General features: G+C 53.8%; 1 long non-coding RNA gene across 1 annotated transcript; it reads left to right on the top strand.

Annotated features, from left to right (window-relative positions):
* Positions 1-12,429: 12,429 nt before the first annotated feature.
* LOC142604817 (uncharacterized) lies at positions 12,430-16,275 on the top strand. Its single transcript, XR_012838652.1, has 3 exons — positions 12,430-12,539; positions 12,967-13,689; positions 14,479-16,275. It is a non-coding gene; the product is annotated as an uncharacterized LOC142604817 (long non-coding RNA).
* Positions 16,276-20,350: the final 4,075 nt, after the last annotated feature.

Genomic DNA, 20,350 nt, shown 5'->3' with positions numbered 1-20,350 from the left:
TACGGCGGAAGACCTGGCCCACACTGCCCTGCCCTGGGGTACGGCCCGTGGTGGAGCAGTGCCCACTTGCAAGAGTCCTGAACCTTCCCAAGGGCACATATACATATGTGTGTGTGTATTTAAATATATATTTCCTATACTATATATAAAAATAATATATATATAAAAATTATAAAATGCAGGCTGTTGGGGGGGGTGGGTTTTTTGCCTCACCCCACTTCTGCAGTCTGAAGTTTCACCTCTGAACACAAATGGCCATCCATCTGTTTGGCTTTGCCGTGTTCATGCGTTAATGACCTGCGGTGGGAAGGTGCCAGTTCGAGTAAGGAAGTGGGGCAGGGGAGGCCAAGGAGAAGGTATTGATCACTATTAGTTTCTTGTTAAGTGAGGTAGGACACTGACCACTTACTCATTTCCTTACCACGCAGGTTAAGTGATGTGAAGAAATATAGGGTTTTTCTTTTTTTTTTTCCTCCTCCCTTTCCCCCTCCCAGCCCGATCAGCACCACATCTTATCTTTCAGATGTCTTTTGTGTTTCTCTGTCTTTCCTTGAGGATGCTGGGTCTCTTGTGCTATTCCCAATTAAAAACCAAAAAAGCTAGGGAACTAACTTTGCTAATGACTTTGCTGCCTGGAATCATTAAGAACATCTCAGCATCACGGCTGCTCTTCTCTCTGCTTTCAGGAGCAATATTGATTGCTATTTTAATTCAACTCTTGGACTAAATCCTTCATTTTTCTGAGTTCTCCGGTGTGGCTCGCCATGAGAACCGATGGCTGTTTCTTGGGGGTGTAGCACAGTGGAAGGGCAGGCAAGGGGGATGAAGAGCCTTGGGCAGTGTCCAGGCACGGCCACGGCCTCCAGGCAGGGGTGGGGGACTCCCCCCGCTCTGACTGGGGAGGGGGGAGCTGGGGGGCTCAAGGAGCTGCCTTGGGAGCATGGAAAAACTGGTATTTGTGGGGAAACGGCCTCAAGATTCAACCAAGAGGAGGCAAGGCTGGCATTTTCAGTAGGGAAGTCTGGTGCTCTGGTGTCTCTCTGCTCTCGTTACATACTTTCCAATTGCTCTTAGATATGCTTCAAAGGTTAATATATGTTTGCAAGGAGTGCACTTTGTATAAATGTTAATTAGCCCGGGTGCAATTCAAGGGATTCTTGCCTCAATAATAAATGCTTTTTCTGTATTTTTAGCCACCATTTTTATTAGTACTTGCTCCGCTGTTTCTCCAGGAGATGACTTGAGAGACAAGGCTGGTGGGGGCTGGGGCTCGCCCGCCGTGAGCAGCAGAGCCTCGGGTGTTTTGGGGAAGGTGCCTGGCTGGTGCAGGGGCTGCTGCACCTCTGAGAGAACCACCCCGAGACTGGGACCAGCCTGGGCTGATGGTGGGGTGGGACTATTTAATGTCACTGGGTGATTTAGGGACCTGGTATGGGGGGAAAATGGGGCACCTCGCCTGGCCCAGGGCAGGGGCTGCTCAGCCTCTTCTCGCACTGGCACCCTGCTGTATCGGTGCAGGAGAGATGGAGCCGTGCTCCCAGAAAGCTTGCAGATCTGAGGCTCTTCCATCCCGAAGTGATGCGATGCCCAAAATCCCTCTGGCTCTGCTTCTGTGTGGGCTTACGATGTGTCCAAAATCCTCAGGGATCAGGAAACTTGAGCCACAGACTTAATCTCTAGTTTTCATAGGTTACTAAGTGAATGCCCTTCCATTTGCAATGTGGGGGGACAAAATGGGACTTTAATCAGTGGGAAGGGAGAGGCCATTTCCCAGCTCACATTAGCTGGTAATAATTGCTTTGAGAGCAGAGGTTTAATCTCAGGATTTCATATGGACGTGTCCATCTCTGAGCAAGTTTCCAGTGATGTCCATTCTCACTGTGGTGGCCAGCCCCTTCCCTGAGTGCTGCGAGCAAAGTTCCCTTAAAGTCTCCTTCAACCCAGAGCCCCAGAGTAAGGCTGCAGCTGCCCGTCCGTGGCTGCGAAGGGCATCTCCTCCAGCCAGCCCCGCTGCCCGTGGGGACTCGCAGCCTGGAATGGGCAGGCAGACACCCGGAGCGATAACACGGTGTCTGGGAGCAGGCTCCCCCCTTGCCTCAACCGCTGTATCTTTGCAACACAAAGGTCAATTGAATTCATTACAGTGTAAAAATGAAGTTCTCTGATTGAAGGTTCCTCTTTAACACTTCAAATAAATGTGTTGGTTTTACTTGATGGAATGCTTTAAAGGTCCATTATAAAATACCCTTTTATATAAGAAGTAATTTCTTTACATCATTTTTCTTTTCCTTAATTTTTGTGGAACATAATTATCTTCTTTCCCCCTCACCTCCTTTTCTTTTTAATCGATTTTTCTTCTTTTCCCTCCCCAGTGGAAAGCAAGCAGCATTATTTAAAGGGACACAGATTAAATACAGCATTATGATGGGTACAATGGATGGAAGATGAGGTGGATCCATCCATCCATCTCAGACTTTCAATGGCTCCCATTACTCACTTGAGTTCAATCTCCCATTTTCAGGGTGAGCAAAGCTGGAGGATGGTGAGATGCTCAGGTTCCTGCACAGCATGGGAGGTTCAGCACCCCTTCCCCGTGCTCGTGGTGGTGTGGGGGCCCTCGGCACCGCTCCAGCCAGCGCCGGGTGTCCTGCCGAAGGGCAATGGAATAATCCCTCGGGGCACGGATGTGGGGATGCGGCACCCACCTGAATGCCGAGTAATCATCTTCACGATTAATTCCTCTGCCCTGATTTGCCTTGCAGAAAATCCTGAGTGCACTGAAAAGAGATTTGCTGCCCATTTGTACAGTGCTGCTGAGATGGGAAATGGGGACAAAAGGGAGAATGATCCCATTTGAGGCTGGGTGACTAACGACTCCCTGCTCCGGGGGAGGCTGCAGCAGTCATTATAATTCATGATGAAGTCATGATAATGAATGACTACATCCAGCTAAATCGAGACTAAATAGGAGTGAATTACTGACACTTGAAGCGTGGCCTGATGCAAACCCGGGAGTAAACAGGAGCTCAGTGCTGGAAGGGTTGCTCTCGCCTTTCCCAGCTGACATTGTCCAGAGCTAAGAGCATCTTGCTGCCGATTCCCAGGTAGTCACGGGGATGTGCCAGCGTGGTGCTGTGCCCCCTCGCAGGGAGAGGCAGACCCCTGCCCTGGCGAGCAGGCGGGTCCTTTGGCTGGGGCATACCCCCGCGGTGCCCCATTTCCCCAGGGAGTTTAACACCGAAGCCCTGGCTCGCTCCTCTCCTTGCTTTGCAGTTTCCTCGCTGATATTTGGGTTGTAGTGACCTTTCAAGCAATAGTTTGGAGGCACTGTCACTGCATGGGGCTGAAAAGCACCTGAGACCTCCCCTCCTTGTAACCAATCAACAGTTTCAGTAAATGGCTTCAAGTAACAGCTAAATGGGGAAAAAACCAGATGGACCGCAAATACTGTCTGAGCAAGACAAGCAGAGGTTAATGTGTGCAGGTGAGAGATGATCTTTAAAGCTAGGCTTCAGAGGTCAAACTGAGCAAGCTCAATTAGTCCATTCATTGATAACTTTAATCAACAACTCGCACAGCCCCAGTCCGGTGGTGGCAGCAGCCGAGAGGAGGGTGCAGGATGTGCCCCCGCCAGCGGGAACACGCTGTGTCCGGGCAGCCGATGCAGCCAGAACACAGCATCCCTCCTGCTTGGCTTGTACATAGGGAAGGGACCCTGCTGGCTTTGGCAGATGGTTGCAGCCTCAACTGCTTGCTTGTTGTTGGGGGGACCTTTGCTGATGTGGCCATAGAAAATAGAGGGAAAGGGGATCCTGAAATTCATTGTCCTCGTCCCAAAATGGGATCAGGCTGCAGTGATAGGCTCTGCCTCCTCCCTGGGTGCTGTAATTCAGTGTGTCATTATACTCCATGTTAGAAAACTTTGTCTGCTCTTGGTGAAGGTCACTTGTCTCTCCTTTCTGTGGGTTTACTCTCAACTGGAGTGGAGCTGAGTGTTTCCCTGTGGCACAGCTCCTGCTCCGGGGCCGGAGGTGGCTCCTCGTGCTGCACAGCCCGACGTTTCCAGCAGGGATGATGTGCCAGGGCCGGGCTCGCTGCTCAGCAGGGCCAAGGGAACTGAACAAGACAACGTGCTTAATTCCCATATTAAGAAAAAAAATCCTGGTGTCTGCTGGTGCCCCAGGGGATGGTCACCACAGACCTCTGTGTCTGACGAGGTGCCAGTTCTCGTGCAGTGCGAGTAATGCTCCTTGTCAGTGCTGATAAAACCTGAAATCTATCACCAGCCCTTTCCTCCAAAGGTTTTCTTACTGAGGAAAGTAATTACAATTTGTCCTTAATTCCAGAAGTGTGCCTAGAAAACCAGCTGGGAGGAAGGTGGGGAGGAGGGGACTGGTCCAGGACAGGGCCATGGCAGAGCCACAGCTGCCTCCTGGGGTCCTGAGCAGCCGCCTTGGTGGCTGTTGTCACTGGAAATAGTGTAGGGAGGGTGACGGAAAGGTGGGGAGGTGGCTGCCCTCGAGCGGGTCCTGCAATGCCGATGCTGCGGCCGCTGGTCCTTCGGCAGGTCCCGGCTGTGCTGGGGAGGGAGGTGAGCTGCCCCCCCGTGAGCATCTCCAGAGTCCCTGCCCTGGGCTGGACAGCTGGTCCTCTCGGTTGATGGATTACGCGGAGTTTGTTTTTCAACCCCGGTTGTTCAGCGGAAGGGGAAAAGCCCTCCCTCCGCTTCTGGATCTGATGCGATGAGACATCTGACGCGGAAGATGAATTAAGGGCTGCATCTGAAGTGCCAGATACATAATCCATCCTAAATAGGCTTCATTAGTGGTAACAATTAAAGTTACCATTGTGGATTGGATACATTTTCTATTAACTTTGCCCTTGTCTGCAACTTGGACTCACCTCATAATAATGAGCAGTGTCACTTCTGATCTATTTCTCATAATAGCTCCTTTCTCCTCTAAATCTGGGCAAAATATGATTTATAGGCAGGGCTAGTGTCTCAGTGTCAGCCACCCGGCTTCCACCAGCGAGAACGGGGTAAATGTTGACTGGAGTTTACAGCCTTTGCTGGCTCCTTACGGGTGGCAAAAGCCATCCCGGGGTTGGGATTTGGGGTGATGTCTGTGGGCTCGGGTGTTCGCAGGGCGGAGGGGTGAGCTGGGGCGGGAGCTTTCGCAGGGAAAGCCATCCTCTCTGAAAGCCATCGTCCTGCCGGGACAAAAGGAGCAAAACTGTCTGAGGATTGTCTGGTGCTCTCCTGCTGCCTGAGCATTTCTTTTATCGAGGGATTTATGGCTTGGCAAAATAAATTTTTAACTTCCTATATTTTATTTTGGAAGCAGAGTGGGCTGGGAAGGGGAGGGCAGCCCAGCCCTCCCAGCAGGCTCTCGGGTCCTCCAGCACTTCTGTTAGAGCAGGGCTCTCCGGGTGCCCTGCCAAGGGGCGATGCTCTGCCCTTGCTCTCCTTTGGGCTCACACACAAAGAGCAGGTGCTACCAGGCAGGGTTTGGTGCAAACCTTTCTTGCTGTGGGGGGCTTGGCCCTCGCCCAGAAGGCACTACTGAAAACCCCGTGTTCGAAGCGGCCCTTAGCCCCAAACCCCCGGCAATGATCCACCTGCCTCTAGCTGGATGTGCCCGTGGTCCCCGTCCCCTCGGAGGGGCATGGTCCCAGCAGGCAGCAGATGCTCCAGCAGCCAAGTGAAGTTTTTTTCCCTGCCCTTGTGAACCTGCTCCTGTCCCCTCCGCATCTGAATCTCCTCCGTCTCGGATGAGCTCCTAAGCCTCTGCCAAATGGGGAGTAAGCCACAGTAGCAGCAAAAGCCCTCCTGACAAATATGTCCCCCCCTCTCCTTGCAAAGCTGACTGTCATCTCATTATATCAATAGTGATTAAGAGAGGAAACTGGCAGTTAATCCCCTGCAAGGTATTTTGATGATTAAATTGAGAGTGCCTGGTATAAAGCTGTAGCATATTAAATTTGACTCTGGGTGGATAAAAAGGGAGGCAGCAGTGATGTGACCCTCTTCTCCAGGGCACCACGTTTCAGAGGAGCACTCTCAGCCTGGGCATCTTTGAGCTTAAGGAATTCTTTGGAGTTTGTTTTTAATGTGAATCCCGTGTTTCACGCAGGCACAGGCAGTGCCAGGAGAGGTTCCCACTTAGTGGTTTTGTCGCATTCCCCAGCTGAGAGCCTGTCCTAGCTCAGCGGTGGGACATGGCGGGCAGAGCTGCAGCCCAAGCGTGGGTTAGCTGTCCAGGGTCAGCGCGCCCTGTCTGCTCCCCACGGCCCCGTGTGGGTTTGTCTCTTGTTTCAGAGCTGGTTTGCTCTGGAAAAAAACCATGCAGCAGGAAAGAAAAAAAAAATGGAGCTGTGACAAACATGTTTCCATCAGCCCAAGTTAAACAGACTGCGATGCTTCGGGACCTTTCCTGATAATTAAAAGCAACGTGAAGGCTCTTTGGTGAGAATTTATTCTGTCACTTGGCCTTAAAGAAACCTCCTTGCCAGGCAGTGTCATGCGTTGGTGTTGGGGCTGCGCTTGCCAGAGCTGCCAGAATGCTCCAGCGTGGCTGTTTGCGATTGCCTCCCTCTGCGGTGTGTGTGCACGGGCAGTCAGGGCTCACTCCCGTCCCTGTCACCGCCTGTCCTTGTCACCCTCTCCCCGCGCGCTGGCCTTTCCTCGAGCGGTGACACGCTGCGCTGGGATCGCGTTGGAGGAATTCGCATCTGTCCCAAGAAAATGCTTCCCATCAGCAAGGCAGCATCGCTGCGGGCGGTTGCCATGGCAATGGGGTTCTGTAACGGCCCGAGCAGATGATTATTGTTATTTATTATTTTAATCTCACTCTGGTCCCTGCTGCAGGAACTGGAGCACTGTGAGCCGGGAGCACTGGGGCTGCTGCTGGGCACAGAGTGGAGATGGGCAGAGGGACGAGTGGGTCTGGGGGCAGGAGGAGCAGGGGGATTCTGCTTGGGAGGGAGGGGGTCGATGTCCACACCAGCACTGTCTTGTGCTCGGAGAGGACCGGTGGTGGCAGAGGGCTGGGCGGGCAGGGATGGGACCCTCCTGTCCTCTGGATGCTCACGGGGGAACCACAGCGGAGAGGAGGACCCTCACCCCGCAGGGGCTGTGCTGGCACTGTCTGGACATCACGCCAGCCCCCGGGTGCTGTGTCTGCGCTGCCTGGCACAGGGGATGCCGGAGGCATTTGAGGACAGGTGGGACTCCCTCCATCTGGATTCAGGCTGTTAAAGAAGTTCGTCTCCGTGCACGGTACAAGTGCGCTGTCTCCAGCCTGTGCTTGCTCTGCCGGTGCAGGAGATGCACGCAGCTGGTTGAGCACGTTTCTCCCCCTGTTGTTGTTCATTTGTTGATACCGGAGCGGTCACGGGCAGCCTGGTGTGTCCAGAGGTGCAGGCAGAGGCACGTGTGGGTGCTTCAAGAGACGTTGCACGCGTTGGCGCTATTTGCGTTGCAAGCAAAGGGACAAAATCTGCGTGGCTTTACTTCCTGATTAACATGTGAACAGAGAGAAGGGGCTTGAATTTTGCTTGGCTTGGATTGAATTTACAGATTATCGTGTCACCTCTGTGCAGAGCCCTACTCGGAGCTCTGCTTCACTGTGGAGCTCAGCCCGTGGCCGAGCGGAGCCGCCCATGGCGTTGCCCTCCGATGCTGGCTGGGAGCCTGCTCCGGCTGTGCAGGGCAGCGGTGGACCCCGTATAGCTGAGCATACAACCCCCAGATTTGTCCTCGCTCTTGGGCCTGTTGAGCAGCAGGGAATGAGGTTGTAAAGCTTTACCAGTGCACTCGCCCCTTGCACGGGGTGTATGTGGGGCGTGTGTGCAGTGAGGTTTCACCAATGCCCAGGGACTGCGCTCCTGCTGAAAGCTCAGCACGTCCTGCGCTGCACGGGGACCCCGGTGACAGCCCAAGGTCGTAGGGATGTCACAGCAGACCTTGGAATTGAGATTTCATCTTCTCGAGCTGTTCAGCGCTTTGCTCTCAAAGCCATCCTTCATCCTTCCTAAGGGAAGGGACTGCCTCGCCCAGAGGCACACGGAGCTTTTCATATATGAGGTATCAATCTCCGTAAAGGAAGCACTTTTATATTGAAGATCTGATGGAGGAATAAATTCCCATAGAAGTAGAAAGCAGAAGCTAATAGGCTTTTTCACAATGAAAGAATAGATCTGCTGACAAAGGCATTTCCAGGGCATCAAAATAAACTGTATTTTCTGTGAAGACCAGGGCTCCTCCAGAGCTCCTTCACCTCTGCAGGCAGCCCAGCCGAGAGCGGCCACCCAGACCAGCCGTCCCCGGGACACCCCGACCTGGCTCCTGAGCCCCGTCAGGGGTTATCCCACCTGCCAGCCGTGCGGAGCAGTCCTGTGCGTGGTGTGTCTTGGGTCAGTTATGTCCCCCCTTACTCCTGGGTCCTGGTCCCTCTGCTCATCCCTGCTTGCCTGGACACCGCTCTCCACCTGCCCACCAGCACAAGAGCGTCCGACCTGCCTTGCCAAAACCCATTTGCTCTTGGTCCTCTTCGTTATGGGATTCCCAAGCTTTGGTCTGATTTTACTTTGCTTTTTTATCCCGCTGCGTTCCTCTGATTCCCTTTGCTGGCTCGGACTTTGCTTTTTGGGTGAGTGTACCCCTGCCCTAACACGCAGCTCCAGTGCGGTGCCTGCCTCCGTCCCACCGTGCCCAGGGGCAGCGTGCAGCAGCCCAGGCTGCCGCGATGGTCCTGGCCTCCCTGTTCTGAGACGGGGCTTTGTCACAGACCCCCCCCTCGCTGGGCTGTCTCAGGGCTGTTTGGACCACCTTTTGTCCAGGGAATGTCCTGGTTCAATGGGTCTTGGTGATGATGTCTTCAGCAGCAGTTGTAGCATTGGGGAAGATCATGCTGCCCAGATAATCCTTCTGTTTAAGCTTCTTATCTGAAAGTAGCTCTCTGGAAATGATAGGCAGAATTAACCCTTGACCTGCCTCTTCTGTGCGCTGCAGGCAGAGTTCCCAGCTGGGATAACCCTGCACATCAACGTGTCTTCTTCACCGTCCCACATCCAGGGGCTGTGCGTGCCCCTCTCCTTGCACGAGGCTGGGGCAGGACCGTGCTGCCGTGTCCACGCTCAGCTCCAGGCCCCCACCCACGGCCCTCGCTCTCCCTCTTCCCCGTCGCTGCTCTCGGGGCTGCCCCGTGCAGCTCTGGCACGGCAGTGAGAAGCCGGGACCCCTGGCAGGTCGCACTGCTCTGGGAAGCCCTGGGCTTCCCACCACCATAACTCTCCCAAAATTCAGGGATGGTTTTCCTGAGTGGCCACGGTGGTTCCCCGGAGCCGGGCTGCGGCTCCTGTGCGCGGCGGTGCCACGAAGGCTGCCGGCATCGCAGCCGGCTCCCGTGGGCAGAGGGGAGGGCAGGCTCCTAGTGCTGAGCTCTCTTCTTCATTTCCCCTTTTGAAAAAATATGCGTTCATTTGTCTTTCCTATCAATTGATTTTCCAGTTAAAACTGCTCTCTGCCTGCCCTTGATTCCCACCCTGCAGGAAAATAAGCCTTATAAAAGAAATGGATACCCCCGTTGCTTAAGAGACTAAAATTTACTGAAGACTTATGCGCTTCAGTCCCCAAAGGGGGCAAGAGGAAATGATTTGTTCAATTAATTATAAATGTTTTAATTTAAATGGCTAATGTAGAAGATAGTCAGATATAAACCAGCAAACTACTGAAGTGTTTTATGGGTCCTTAAAGACCACTAAACGCTTGTTCTGATTCTGCTAAGATCACTCAAATGACTTTTCCTCTTGCATTCAGGGTAGGGTGCAGTGGGAGGCGGAGGGGGAGAGATTTCCTCTTGTATTTTACATACCTCCAGGCAAGTTGTTTAATAAATGTTTAGCAATTCCTTTCTTTGGAGCCGGAATTTGCCTTTGAAAAACAGAAATGTTGCCTGTGCTGCAGAGAGGTGAAAAGAAAAAACAAAGAGGGTATCTTCTGGGTCAAGGTCACCTCTTGCTGTAGGATGACTCCCACACCTACCGCATCCCTGACGTCCTCTTTGATATCTCAGCCAGCCCCCATCACGCGGGACAGCGCTGCCTTTAATTCCAGTGACAGATATTTCACATACATTTGTCTGCAGTTCTCCGGCTGGAGTAAGGCAGCGAAGCCCATCGTATCGCGGCATTAATGAGCTGATTTACACAGGGAGTGTTCCCAACCCGCCCTTTATCTTGTCAAAAATAGTGACTTCAGAAATGCAGAATTATGAGACTTGTAGAAAGAAATAGTGCATGAAACGGAGGGATCCCCAGATGGAAGTTTCCTGAGGGAATGAGGGAGAAGGAAGGAGCCCGTGTGTCCGTGCATGGCGTGGAGCAGAACAGACTTCACAAGCCAGGACCTTGCTGCCACCAGGCTTTTCCTCCGGTTTCTTCTTGCAACTTCTTGCAGTTCAAACTCACTGTCGCTATTGCGTTCCTGTCTTTATTTTTCCTCCCGCGACGATGCCCTGTACATTACCGCTACCACCGACAATTCGTTTTCATGGTTCCTATTTTGTTGCTGAAAAGGAGCAGACAGAGACTGGGAAGGGGGTAAATTGGCCACTTAATAAACGCATTGTCTCGATTTCTTTTTCCTCTCCTGTCTCCAGACTGTCCTGCCCTGAAAAGCATTTTCATGGAGTTCTCCGTTTGATGACCCCTAAAGCTCCAGAGCTGTTACCTAAACTAAATGGCTTTTCTTTTCATGCTTCAGCAAAATCTCTCTTGCTTCCAGCACAACCCATCTCCTCCCAGGCCACACAGAAACAATTACAGCAGCAAGAGGCTTCTATAGTCATAATTATACTTCCTTGCAACGCACCGGCGGGCTGTGCTCTGGAAAAGGCAGGTGGGTTTGGGTGGTTGGAAATCCTCGCCGAGGCTCAGCCTGGAGAAGCGGCTGCGGCCACCTCATCTATCCAGGCACCGGCTGCTGCTGGGGCGCCCGGTGTGCACCGCAGAGGATGGGCTTCGGGTGCAGGGAGCTGTGGGAAGCACAGAATCACGCCCCGCGTGTTTCCCAAGGCAACGTTTGGTGTAGTAATAGCTACAGCGCCGCTCGGAATGACATCGACCGCTGCAGCGGGGACCACGCTGCCGGCTGGGGAACTGCTGCTCCTTTCCCGCGGTGCCTAAATTATATTATTTGTTGCCCGGGAATTTGCATGGCTCAGCAGACAGCCCTCGGTCTTCGAAGTACGTGAAGGTGCGTGGCCAAGTTGCGGCAACGTGGGGTCACTGGGAGGCTGAGTCTCTAAGATGGGGAGACCGGCGAGGAGAGAGCTTTTTCTGCTCGTTTGCTGCCTTTCCTGGTCCCTCGCTGCCTACCCCTGCAGAGGGATGTGATCTGAGCAAGCCTCGAATCCTTCCTGCCACCCGCCTTGTGAAATAACTGCACCTATTATTAAAGATTTAAGTGAGTTGTATCCAGGGAAGCCCACCTAGAGAGATCCGTGCTGGGAAGAGCGACTTGTCCTCAAACAGAGACCGCAGCCGTGCCGGGCTCCCCGAGCCCTGGTGCGTCGGGGCTGGAAGTGGTGAGAAGCGGCAGGAGAGCAAAGGGAAATTGAGCTGTTACGTTTTATTGAGTGAAATGCAAAACGTGGGAACGAGCATTAAGAAGAAAATGGGACTTGAAAAAAATTATTGCTTTGGGGATTATTAAGACGGAAATATTTGTGACAGTGCGGAAATTGGTCTGTAAAAGTGGTATTCCCTTGAACCTCGGTGTCCTTGCGTGTGAGGTGCTGATCTCAGGTTTGTATGTGTAAATGCATTCACTTTTCTATAAGTAAATGTTTGGGGCTTATCCCTCAAAAGCACATGAAGCCCTGTTGATGTGAAACAAATTACTTTCTTACTCTCACTATTGCTGGGAGCAATATTTGCTTTGGAGCTGGAACACAGACCAGAAACACTTGGGGAGACCACGGGGGACGTGTTGGGTGCTCCGTGAGGTTGACCACCCTGGTCCAAAAACGTCCCTGAGGAGTCCTTGCCCTTCAACCACGCGCTCGTTATCGGCCGATGTCAGCCTGCTCTGCCGCGCTTGGAGCGAGTCCTCGTGAAGGAATTTGGATGTTGTGATTGTAGGGGGAGTATTTTTTATTCTTGATTTTTCTTGGCCTTTCCCCAAGAGCAAAATACCAGGCCTGCAGGTTTCAAAGTGGGTTTCTCATTTGCAGAGCCATCAGGTTTTTGTTTTAATTGGTGCGGCAGTGCCCAGTTGGCTCCATCGGCCGGACCCCCCAACACGGCGGGGAGGAGGTCGGGGGAAGTGTCTCCAGCGAGCCCTGCACCTCACTGCCGAGCAGGAGAGGTTTGCTGGGCAGCTGGAAACGCAGCGCTGGCCCGAGAGCAGGAGCCGTGCGGCTGCCAGGGGAGAGCGGCGCCCACGCGGCTAATTGGGGACTCTGGGGACGCGCGCGTGCCAGCCATCTGGAGGGGTCGGTACCGGCACGCGAAGCTCGGGAGCAAACGCTGCGTTGGTAAGTCGGGTTGTGCGAGCCTTCGTCTTGCGGGGGGGGAGTGAGCCCGTTTGGAAATAAGCTCCTGCTGCCATGGCTTTGCGCTCGGGAGCGGGAGCGGAGGATGGCACGGGCAGGCGCTGCGGCTGGGGAGAGCTGCGATACGGTGCTGGGGCTGCCGGGGAAATGCTGCATCACGCTCAAGTGCAGGCAGGGAGGGTCGGGAGCAGCAGCGTGCGGCCGCTGCGAACAGGGGTGAGCTGTAACCTGTCTTGTTAGAAAGCAGAAAGCCTCTCGCAAATGGATTTCCAATTTCCCATCTACCTGCTTAGCTGAGACAGATTTCTTGCTTTATAATTACTTTTTGGGTACTTACAGGATCTGGTATCCAAGCAACTTGATGCCTCTTAAATCCTGTTGCAAATCTGGTTTTCCTGTTGATTTTTAGGTGTTGGAGAAACATCAACCAAACTCTTAAGGCAGAGACTGCTTTCTTCATGGCTATTTCTCTTCCCCGAAGTCTGCTGGATAGACACAATGCTGCGTCAGCGTTTTGGGGGTTCGGGTGCGTGATGCAGCAGTTCCCACGGCCGCTGCCTGCCAGACCTGGCACCCTGCACAGCCTCTGTGGGTCTGGGCGGCAGCTCTCAGTCTTGTTTCTGATGAGACGCTGCCCGAAGCCAGCTGCCGTTAGCAACGCATCTTGTCTCCCCGACAGCGTCCCGTGGCAGCGATGTCTGCCCGTGGCTTAAGTCTGTCCCTGCTCGATGAGCCATTCGGGCCCACGCTCAGGATCTCTTGATTTCAGGGGACTCTGTGTCTGTCCGGGCCGGGTTGTAGATGCTTTTACGAAAGCAGAGCCACAGTTCATCACACCGGTGAGCTCTCTGCGGACCGTCTGTCTGGCACAGGAGCGGGGTGAAGGTCACCCAGGCACGACTCCCAGCCATTGTAGGGCTGCACAGGGACCGAGCTCCGACTTTCTCCTCCTTCCACGTATTTACATTTTCATGGACAACCGAAGGAGGGAGGGAAGAAGGATAGCATGCGTTCGCTGCTGTTCACAGGTCCCAGCAGTCTCCTCATTACCATGCAACAAGCAGGGGCAAGTCAAGGCACCCCGCGAAAGGTTACGCATCAACACACACTCAAAGGCTTTGACCTCTGTTGGGTAAAGTGTAATTTAATTAACTTTTGCTTGACTGTTCAAATGCTGGAATAATTTGGAAATCTGCTTGCAGGTCGCATCACGGGTGCTGCTGGATGGCCCGTCCCGCTCGCCTGGCTCCCGGCCTCGGCAGCGTTTCCCCTTTCTCCCTCTCCCCCGGCAGACTGGGCATCCTTCAGCACAGAGCACTTGGGCTTAAAGCTGTTGCTTGTGGTCATGGTGGCGACAATTAGGCCATCAATCAATAAACTAATACTCTCATTTACAGTCATTAGGGACTGCGGATCTAAGCATCTGCTTTTGCTAATGAGTTTAAAAGTTGGCTAAATATGGCAGACCTGCTCTCGTGGAGAAGGAAGCAACAGGAGTTCGATGCAGAATTGGACTCTGGTGAACACAACATCAATTTTAATTAGCAAGCTTCTACAGTTTCCCAAATAAACCAAAATAAACTGGGAGAGGGAGGGCGCTACTGGGGCGGGGGCACTGCTGTAGGCTGGAGCCCAGCTTCCAGCCCCTCACTGGGACACGGGGGTCCCACGAGCGGTCTACGGCCTGGCTCGTGCCCAGCGCTCCCTCGGTGTGCTCAGCTACGGCACTTCTCGCCTGTCACATCTATCTTTTAATCTGGTGAGGAGTCATTTACTTATACCTCCAGGCCTAACACACTGGCTACCATGGGGATGCTGAAGTTTGAAAAGCCCTATCATAGATCTGTTGTAGCTTAGAGAACAGGGAAAAAGCTTTCCTTCTACCTGCCTCTAAATGACTATAAATGGTTTTTTTTCTCAGAGATCACGGCTCACAGGGGGCCGGCAATTGATGGGCTGGTGTTTGACCTGATTGATGGAGACCTCCATCACCCACCACTTCCTGAGCCCGCTGCACCGCACAGACTGCTTTGGAGGGGAGCAGCAGCCTCCTCCCCCCGATGTGGCTGTCGGCAGAGCCCAGAAACCACCCCCGGATCCTGCGCAGGAGGTCCCCGGGTACCAGCCGCCCAACGTGTGTCCTCGCGGCGCCGTCGCTTGCTGCCGCGCACGGGGTTAGGGCTGGGAAGCTGCTGCCACGCTGGAGAACGTCTGTCCTGACTCCAGCCGCAACCAGTGCACCCCGGGCGGTGCTGCTGCCTCCTGACGGCACCTTTTTAAGGGAGGGGGAAGAAAAAAAATTTAAAATAAGAGAAGCATGGAGCCATGCACCTAAATCTTTTCACTGATGACTTATATTCCTAACTTTGACAAGTCCTTATATAACCGAAATTAAGCTCTAGCTGTATTAAATCTTCAGCAAGTTAGGCCTGCAGTGATCGCATTCTCCCGAAGATGAATGAGAGCTCCGTGTGCACCTGGAGCAGAAGCACCCCAGGGCCCCCCCCCCCCCCTTTCTGGCAGAGCCAGCACCGGCTTCGCAGCGAGCTGGGGCGGCCGTCGCAGAGCCCTGCCTGCCAGCCTGGCCAGGCTGCAAGTCAGGCTGCGATTTTTCAAGTCAGCCCTGCTCAGAAGGGGGTGAAAAGCAAAGCTGAAATTTCTTCTGCAGCGCAGTTCCCAAAAATGCCTCGAAACCGGAGCAGCCGTGCTCGTTTTGTACCTGTTTTGTAAGACTTGCTGACTGCTGAAATACCCCCGGGCAGCACAGCTGGAATTTCACCAATGTGTACAGCAAAATGCTTTCTGTTTTTCGCAAAGAGCGTTTTCAGGTAAGGCGGAAGCCAACTGCTTCTGCAGCAGCAGAAGAGCCCCGGTAGCTCGGGGCCGGGCAGCCAAGGGGCTCCTGGTCCTGCTGCAGCCAGGGGCCCGATCCTGGACCATGTGGATGTGTTCAGAGTCCAAACAGAGAGAGGCTTATTTGCCTCAATATTCTTTTTTTTTCCCCTAAGCAGGCTAACAGAATCTGTAATGAAAGGAAAGATCTCATTTGGGAAGACAATTATGCAAAGACAAATGTATTTTTAAGAAAACGCAGAACATTTTGAGCGGCACGCCTGGCAGATCCCTGGTTTATAGCCATGCATCTCTCTAAGGTTCCACGGTGCGAGTTGCTCCGTGTCCTGCCTGCGTGCCACCGAAACACCGTGCCCGGTGCCCCGCTGCGGAGCGTTAAACCTGGGCGTGCGCTCCAGGGTCTTGCCGGGCAGGGGTGAAACACGGCGCACCTGGCAGAGCCCAACCCGTCGTCCTCTCAAAGCAGCGCCGTTATTTTCCTGATAGATCTATTTCTGCAGAATACCAGACATCACGTTTTTCAGGAATCTTGTGTTTCTCAGTGCAGGTTAAAACCGCAGATAAAAGGAACCATTTGAAAAGTCCTTCCTCCTTTTCTTGTGCGCTCTTCAGTGAGTCAGATTGAGGCATTACCAGCTGTCAGGGATGTTTTAAGGCATGGCCTTCGCTGGATAAAAGCAAAGTCCAGACACAGGATTTGGTTTTCAGTGAAGATTTCTCTTCCTGAGCCGTTACTCCGGGGCTGCCCCAGTGTGTAACCACGTCCCTGCCACATGTTACGCCTACTCACAGCCGTCTGACCGGGACAAGGTTATGGGCAGCACAGTTCTGAGAGTATTTTTATTTTACCTCCTCAGAGGAAGTTCTGATGAAATTAAAAAGGAGAAAATCAGTTTTATTTGATAAGGTGATTTTTTTTTTTTTTAGTACCTACAGAAATCTACAGAGCCAGAAAGGTCTTTGCGTGACCGAGGATAATTGTTGCGCACACACAATGCCTTTCAGTGGCTGCACCCTGCCAGATGTGTACAGCTGGTGGGTACAGCAGGGTGTAGGGATTTGCATTAATTGCTGGGAAGGGTCAGGTTTGGTGAGTTCCTGGGGTTTCCCAGGCAGGGACCCCCAAACAGCCTCCTTGAAAGGGTGAATAACTGAGAACGGGCTTAGGGAGGCCGGAATAGAGGAACGCCTCTTGCTACAGCTACGGACCAGGGGAGCTTGGCAGCATTTCGTGCGGAGGGAGGTGACCCAGGGGCTGCTTAGCAGCTGCCTGGGGGACCCAGCGAGATGCCGCACCAAGCGTCCGCCGACTGCCGGAGGGTGGATGTGCACGAAGGTATGTCTGCTCCAACCGGGGTGCTCGCCAAGGGCTGGGCTTCAGGGGGGCTGCTGGTCAGCGGAGCCGCTCTCCAGTCCCGGCGGGGGGAGGATCAGCAGCAGTCGGAGCTGGGGAGCGACAGCCTGGGCCCTGCGGTGTGCTGGAGGGAGACTGAGAGCTGGGTAGAGCTGCTGCAAGCTTCCATAGCCGACGCTCTTGATGCTCTTTTTAATACATATATTAAAAGGGTGATAATAAGCAAATCCGTCAGTTATGCAAATGAGCGGCAATTGCATCTTGAAGAGCATCCCACAGTTTAATTACATCATAATTGCAATGTAACACTTTAATTACCATATGCATCACAAAATCATGAGCACTGTTTCTAATCTCTTCACTAATATTTCAAATCAAACAGATTGCACAGGGCCCAGTATTGCACTGCAATACTCCAAACAAAAATACCGAATATATCCTAACGCAGCAGCGATACAGAGGTCTGGAGGTCGGGAAGCTGTGCTCTGCATCCTTGCACAGCCGTGCTGTTAGCAGATGGCTGGGTGAGCGTCCTTGGCTGGCGTCTCAAACCACGTCCAGCCGTCGGGGATTTGCAGGGGACGGCGCTGCAGCTGCACACGTCGGCACGTGGCTGCGGCTGCCGGCCACCCTGCGAGCACCGAAGGAGCAAGGGCAAACCTGAGCACCAGTGCTAGGTGTGGCGCCTTGCGGCGATAGGTGAGAGGGGCGAGGTGGCCACTCAGGAAAGTGGAAATTTTCACTGATCAGGAAAGCAGAATTTTCTCAGAGACGTTGCGAAATGTTTGCTTGAGCCGACAGAGGCGTTTTGCTGGGCTGGCCCCGGACCTGCTCGGTCTCCATCCCTGCCCGGGCTGGGGATGACCACGGCAGCCAGGTGAGATGGCTGCTCGGATAAGGGGATGAAGATCCTCCCTTCCCCTCCCAGCACATGAAAGTGAATTCTACGTTCTCCTTCTCACCCCTGAGAGGGAAACAGTAACGCTTTCTGGGGCACAGTTTTAGCTGGAGACCTGTGAATTTGATTTAAGCCAGTTTATTTCGTAAATCTTCCCAGTTTGCATGCTTTATTTTTTCCTCCTATCCAGCTTCTTTCTTTCCTCCATAAAGGAACATCTAAGTGACTTAAGAAAAATAACAGATGGGCTTAACAACGGCCTAAAATCCATGACTGGGGCCTCAGAGAGGAATGCTCTCGAGCAGCGATGTGTGCGATGGAGTGATGCGTGCTGGGGAGGTGAAATCAATCCCGTCCCTGCGGCAGTGCCTGTGTTACCGCCGGCACGGAGCCGGCTGCGCCGGGAAGGGGCTCAGGGCTGTCGGCCGGTCCCCATGCCCGGCTCTCCCGCTCCCCAAGGAGCAGCGAGCACCGGCTGGCACAGGGAGCGGGGCTGGGGCTGCCGCCCAGCGCTTTGCATCAGCGGCGCTTTTGCCGCGTGCTGCAGATTGCTGGTTTGCTTTGCCGTGAACTGGCAGTGATTTAAAATCATCCTGTGCTAATCCATATAAATTCTTTTAATCGTGGATTTAATCTTTTAAGCACGCGGTAATTAAATTACATGCCAGTCAGAGGCACATCAACGTAACGTGTGAGGTTCGCAGCCCCATGGGCCGTGGGGGAGAGTTTCAGGACAGCCAGCTCCATGGCCGGGACGTTCGGTCACTTATTTCCTCCACCGTTTCCTTGTCATTATATTTTCCCCTTCTCTTTTTCCCAACCCCTTAGAGATCCCAGGAGCGGGTGTGCTTCTAGAAAAGTCGAAGGTGGGTATCACCTTAGCAGAGCAGGCTGAGGAACAGCCCGGGAGAAGATGTTTCCTCTTGAACTCCTCCAACCTCTCCCCAAAACCTCCCTGCATCCCTCGGGAGCCGCGATGCTCCGACAGCATCGCTCCTGAGCAGAAGCATTGGGCTGGCTGAGCACCGGCTGCGGAGGCACATCCTCTGCTTTCTGTGTTTGCAGGTGCTGGGAGAAGGAAGAGGAAAAACAGAGGAGGAGAAAACAAAGCCCCAGCAGGAGCTAATGGCTGGGACAGGGCCTGCAGCCCTCCTCCATATCTTGGGGTACCCTCGGGGAGCAGGAGGAGACCCGGAGGAGAGAGCTCCTGAGCTCCCCGATCCGCTTGCGATCATTTATTCTTCTCCTTTGCTCCGCTGCCGTTGTCCTCGCCTGCCCAGCCGGACGGTGTGGGACGCTTTGATGGGCTGGCGTTAATGGAGGAAAATACCGTGACATGAGAAGCACATGAACAGATTACACTTTGTGGTGGGAAGGGGAAAGTAGAGATGAACTGTTAGGTAGAGAGATGACTGGCTTTGGGAATGTGACAATTACTGTACTTAATATTTTGTAACATTAAGAGCCAAATAGGAGCATATATTTAATTCATTAATACAGTATGAAGTAGCTCCCTCCATCCCACTGCAGTTAATCGGTGCTCTATAGAGAAGTATCAGGAAATAAGTGTCTCCTAATGAAAGGGTCCCCGTAAGGTCAGCCTGCCGCTTGTTAGCTAATCGGAGACTTATTTGTTTTGCAAATTGCTCTCCCATTTTGAACCGCTGTGCAGTAATTTCCATGGCGGGGAAGCAGGAGAGAGTTCACGGGGCTGTTTTTGAAGCCCTCAATCTGTCATTGGGAGGAGGATAAAAATAGCCTGGGAAAGAGAAGGAGCAGGCTGCTGGGTTTGTTCCCGGCAATCCAGCCCCATCTTCCAGAGCCGGGGACGTCAGGAGTGAGGGGCGGCCGGGGGGGCTGCGTGGGTAGCAGCACTGTCCCATGTGTCCGAGGGCCCAGGGAGCGTGTGTGACACCGGTAACCCCTCGGCACAGCTCTCCCGCCCGGTCCCTTCCAGCTCTGCCGTCAGCCTCCCCGGGCAGCGGGGCTGCTGGGGGTCGTGTGGTCCGGGGGGGTCCTGCTGCCGCTGCCGGGGTCCTCTGCCCACACACCTGCGTCATCAGCAGCACAGAAATGGGGTATCTGTGCACAGGAACACGGTACCCGGGGGCACGGCGTGCCCGGTACGTCTGGCAGGAGCGGCTCTGTGGGAGCAGGGGTTGTTCGGGGCAGGGATGCAGAGCACAGCCCCGCAGGACAGCGGGCTACAGACCAGTCGTTGTGAGAAATTTTGGACAGAGGGTGAGTGGCTTCAGCACCCCTTCTGCACCCGGAAAGCCTGAAGCAAACACAAAGCCTGAATTAGCTGTTTAAACCCTTCTTCTCTCCCTGAGGCAGCTGCAGGTCCAGCTGCTGTTCTGCAGCACGGCGGATCCATCGTATCGGGGGGTTCATTTTGATCTCTGCAAGCTCACGTACAGAGGAGGCATCCCCCACCACGTCAGCGTGGGCGAGGACCCTTCTCCCTTGCTCGGGGTGCTCGTTTATTTTGCAGATGCACACGTGGGAATGAGCTGGCTGCCAAGGCGTCCCTTTGCATCACGGTGCAGAGCCGTCCCTGGGCCGCGCAGGGCGCAGCGGCGGCTCCTCGCTCCCCCCCGTCCTCACCCTCCTGCCGCCACGCTGCCCCCAGCCCAGGGCGGGAGGGGACGAGGAAGGGCCTGGGCTTTGCTTTTGGGAAACAGGGGA

The sequence above is a fragment of the Balearica regulorum genome, chromosome 22 (assembly GCF_011004875.1).
Source record: "Balearica regulorum gibbericeps isolate bBalReg1 chromosome 22, bBalReg1.pri, whole genome shotgun sequence".
Classification (NCBI taxonomy): domain Eukaryota; kingdom Metazoa; phylum Chordata; class Aves; order Gruiformes; family Gruidae; genus Balearica; species Balearica regulorum.
This window is presented reverse-complemented; position numbering and strand designations above follow the sequence as displayed.